The 5,000-nt window shown below is 54.7% G+C and overlaps 1 non-coding gene across 1 annotated transcript in view; it reads left to right on the top strand.

The window, feature by feature from the left end:
* Window positions 1-3,566: 3,566 nt before the first annotated feature.
* LOC126114181 (small subunit ribosomal RNA) overlaps window positions 3,567-5,000 on the top strand; it is a 1,909-nt gene continuing 475 nt past the window's right edge. The window contains exon 1 of the ribosomal RNA XR_007525079.1: window positions 3,567-5,000. This exon is cut by the window's right edge and continues 475 nt beyond it. This is a non-coding gene — a ribosomal RNA (small subunit ribosomal RNA).

Below are 5,000 nucleotides of genomic sequence, written 5' to 3'. Positions count from 1 at the left end.
CAGGTCTCCCGCAACATGGCCTGCTGCACCGACGATACTGCCATCTATGAGACGACAAGCCGACGACGACATCGCTAGGGCCCACAGTGCCCATTTTCCGACGCCACCCACAAAGCCTGCATCATCTGTCCACCACAGGAGCCCCAACGCCAGTGCCTGCGCCGCACGAAGTCGTCGACCGATCATCGCTCCGCTCCACTCCACTCGCACCCGCACCCGCAAGTGCCCCACCCCAACCGCCCAAATCGCAACTCCAGCGGATGAACGGCGGACTCTTCCCGCACTCGTAACGTGCAATCCACCCCTATATCATGCGTTTCATGAAGAGTTATATCCAATATGCCATATTCCCGCTGTCCCTATACATGCTCTAAGTAGCTCGCTTGCTACAGCAGCAGCAGCACCACGTCCGCGCGCTTCCCTGGGGGCACTGAACCGCAGGACGCGAGACCCCACGCCCAGTGGCAAACAGGACTCCTCTCACAATATAGACGGTCACTACCCCGCACAACGATGACGGTGTGGGGGCCATTTTACGACACCGCTTCCTGCGGTGCCAACGCTGTCGTAGAGTCGATACGCCATCTTTGGTAGAAGGCAACCATTCCGCTGTAAATGAGTACGTCGCTCGTAGTTCAGTCACCTCGCAGCACTGCTCAGTAAACTATGCAGGCCCACATAGATAGATCAAATACGCAAATGCCCCTATACATGCTGAACGTCTGTGCAAACAAAAGGAACCACACGTCACCCACACACTCTATCACACACTACTCTCTGCCTGTAACAGACACAGATGCAATAATTAAGCACCACCATGGACCAACGTCCGGTGCATCCTATCCGCCACAGTACACCAACCAGACTATGATAACCAGGCCACGAGGTCCAATCATAAAACAGAATATCCCACTCGTCCGACAACCACAATTGCTCAGATAAGCCACCAACACCCACACATGTCCCACACAGGGGTGCACCCAACATCACCACACTGCCTCGTCTTACAGAACAAACACACTGGCAGGAATGAAACACACAGGTCTGCCGCAACCTCGGACACGGCGCGCCCCCTCTCACTACCGAAAAGCGCATCCCAACGTGACATACCTCCTTTGACACACTGACGCTGCCTCGGGCATCCACTTCCTACGGTCAATATGAACGAACCTCGCCCCGCCCCCCCCCCCCCCCCACCAACACGCCATCCCATACCACAATGTGTACCGTACCCAAACCTAACGTGTACTGTACTACAACGCAATGTGTACCAAAACACAACCCAGTTTGTACCTTAACCTAACCTATGTCACCTTAACCTAACCTATGTCACCTTAACCTAACCTATGTCACCTTAACCTAACCTATGTCACCTTAACCTAACCTATGTCACCTTAACCTAACCTATGTCACCTTAACCTAACCTATGTCACCTTAACCTAACCCATCTTGCACCTTAACCTAACCTATGTCGCCTTAACCTAACCTCTGTTGCACCTTAACCTAACCTGTGTTGCACCTTAACCTAACCTGTGTTGCACCTTAACCTAACCTGTGTTGCACCTTAACCTAACGCAATTTGCACCGCAATGTAACGCAATTTGCACCGCAATGTAATGCAATTTGTACCGCAATCTACCCCAAGTTGTACCGCAATCTACCCCAAGTTGTACCGCAATCTACCCCAAGTTGTACCGCAATCTACCCCAAGTTGTACCGCAATCTACCCCAAGTTGTACCGCAATCTACCCCAAGTTGTACCGCAATCTACCCCAAGTTGTACCGCAATCTACCCCAAGTTGTACCGCAATCTACCCCAAGTTGTACCGCAATCTACCCCAAGTTGTACCGCAATCTACCCCAAGTTGTACCGCAATCTACCCCAAGTTGTGCCGCAATCTACCCCAAGTTGTGCCGCAATCTACCCCAAGTTGTGCCGCAATCTACCCCAAGTTGTGCCGCAATCTACCCCAAGTTGTGCCGCAATCTACCCCAAGTTGTGCCGCAATCTACCCCACGTTGTGCCTTAACCTAACCCACGTTGTGCCTTAACCTAACCCACGTTGTGCCTTAACATAACCCACGTTGTGCCTTAACATAACCCACGTTGTGCCTTAACCTAACCCACGTTGTGCCTTAACCTGCTCTGTAAATGGCATATGACACGTTACATTAATGTATTGTTGTCCAACCGCAACCCGCTCAGAATGTTGTGTACACAGCTACGTGTCATCTCCCCATAACAGCTGTATTGCAGTGTGGTACGCCATAGAGACGTGTGGGAGTAATGGACGCAGTGGATGGCGATCAGCATGAGCCGTCTGTTCATGTAGTGGCGCGTGTATGCAGACATAGTAGTCTCTTCTCACACAATGTGATAGCACGGTGTCCCGCGTTCCACATCTGCGACATGCTACAGAGGCCGGTTGACAGTTCGTCGCGCAATGGACATCGCATACGTACGGGGGCACCTTCCACGTGCCCTCTAGTCGGGCACATTTTGTTGCGTGGATGTGAGCGGATGTAGTGTGTCTTGACACCTGACAGGCAGGCATGCAATAATAGTTGACTTTGCAAACGGGGATGGACGTGGACGTGTACGTTTACTGGTGACGTTACGCAAATGAACAACTGGTAACCCGTTGTGGTGCGGTTGATCTTGCTGGAGGTACATCTGTGAGGGCAACGATCGGTACAGCTATGACGCGGTTGTGTCAGCGATACCCACCACACCAATGAACGTGAATGTGGATCTGGGTGTGAAGCGATACGCGGCTGTGGGTGGGTGGGACTGTCCCCGGCCGGTGAGGGGGGGGCCGCCCGGCGTGCTGGCCGCGCGGTGCGTGGGCGCACGCGCTACAGCCGGCTGGTGGGGGCGCCCAGTGGCAGGCGCGCCGGCCGACGGACGCGGCAGGCGGCGCAGCTGCGCGCCGGGGCACCCTGCGCGCGGCGCCGTGCAGCCAAAGTGGGTCCTCGCCGGCCCGGTGCGAAGCGCGGTGGACATCTGCAGTGTGCTGGTCCGATTGAGGACTGTGTGCGTTGAGGATGCGCCGCCGCCCGGCACTCGGCGCCGCGACGCCGTCTGCTGCTCGGTCGCCCCAGCGGTTCTCGCTGGTGGTTTGTATCGCAGTTGTGCAGACGTGTTGGCACGTGCGCTGTGCTGGGAGAGTTCGCTTCGGCACCCACGTGGGGCCTTTGCCCTTCTGTGGCGCTGGCGTTGGAGCTGCCGGTCACCGTAGGTGGCGCGTGTTGTCTCCCGCCGGCAATGCCACGACAGCACGCTCCCGGGCCTCTGTCGGCAGCGGCAAGCTCAGTTGGGAGCACGGGTGGTCGCACCTAAAGCGTCTACTCGCCTAACTCCGGGCGATTGCGCCTCTCTCGAACCCGACCAAGTACTTAGGACGGCGCTGCGCGCCGCCGGGACCTGAGAGGGTTTCGAGGTGTATTGTGCAGGGGAGCTCAGCCTCCTCCTGTTTGCAGAATAATTGAGCGGACGCTTGCGTGTTCGCGCGGGCCCCCGGGACACACTCCCGGGCGGCCGGCTGCTCAGCTCTAGTTGACGCAGCTCCCTGGTTGATCCTGCCAGTAGTCATATGCTTGTCTCAAAGATTAAGCCATGCATGTCTCAGTACAAGCCGCATTAAGGTGAAACCGCGAATGGCTCATTAAATCAGTTATGGTTCCTTAGATCGTACCCACGTTACTTGGATAACTGTGGTAATTCTAGAGCTAATACATGCAAACAGAGTCCCGACCAGAGATGGAAGGGACGCTTTTATTAGATCAAAACCAATCGGTCGGCTCGTCCGGTCCGTTTGCCTTGGTGACTCTGAATAACTTTGGGCTGATCGCACGGTCCTCGTACCGGCGACGCATCTTTCAAATGTCTGCCTTATCAACTGTCGATGGTAGGTTCTGCGCCTACCATGGTTGTAACGGGTAACGGGGAATCAGGGTTCGATTCCGGAGAGGGAGCCTGAGAAACGGCTACCACATCCAAGGAAGGCAGCAGGCGCGCAAATTACCCACTCCCGGCACGGGGAGGTAGTGACGAAAAATAACGATACGGGACTCATCCGAGGCCCCGTAATCGGAATGAGTACACTTTAAATCCTTTAACGAGTATCTATTGGAGGGCAAGTCTGGTGCCAGCAGCCGCGGTAATTCCAGCTCCAATAGCGTATATTAAAGTTGTTGCGGTTAAAAAGCTCGTAGTTGGATTTGTGTCCCACGCTGTTGGTTCACCGCCCGTCGGTGTTTAACTGGCATGTATCGTGGGACGTCCTGCCGGTGGGGCGAGCCGAAGGCGTGCGACCGCCTCGTGCGTGTTCGTGCGTCCCGAGGCGGACCCCGTTGAAATCCTACCAAGGTGCTCTTTATTGAGTGTCTGGGTGGGCCGGCACGTTTACTTTGAACAAATTAGAGTGCTTAAAGCAGGCAAGCCCGCCTGAATACTGTGTGCATGGAATAATGGAATAGGACCTCGGTTCTATTTTGTTGGTTTTCGGAACCCGAGGTAATGATTAATAGGGACAGGCGGGGGCATTCGTATTGCGACGTTAGAGGTGAAATTCTTGGATCGTCGCAAGACGAACAGAAGCGAAAGCATTTGCCAAGTATGTTTTCATTAATCAAGAACGAAAGTTAGAGGTTCGAAGGCGATCAGATACCGCCCTAGTTCTAACCATAAACGATGCCAGCCAGCGATCCGCCGCAGTTCCTCCGATGACTCGGCGGGCAGCCTCCGGGAAACCAAAGCTTTTGGGTTCCGGGGGAAGTATGGTTGCAAAGCTGAAACTTAAAGGAATTGACGGAAGGGCACCACCAGGAGTGGAGCCTGCGGCTTAATTTGACTCAACACGGGAAACCTCACCAGGCCCGGACACCGGAAGGATTGACAGATTGATAGCTCTTTCTTGATTCGGTGGGTGGTGGTGCATGGCCGTTCTTAGTTGGTGGAGCGATTTGTCTGGTTAATTCCGATAACGAACGAGACTCTA

Source organism: Schistocerca cancellata, unplaced genomic scaffold, assembly GCF_023864275.1.
Source record: "Schistocerca cancellata isolate TAMUIC-IGC-003103 unplaced genomic scaffold, iqSchCanc2.1 HiC_scaffold_291, whole genome shotgun sequence".
In the NCBI taxonomy this organism is placed as follows: domain Eukaryota; kingdom Metazoa; phylum Arthropoda; class Insecta; order Orthoptera; family Acrididae; genus Schistocerca; species Schistocerca cancellata.
This window is presented reverse-complemented; position numbering and strand designations above follow the sequence as displayed.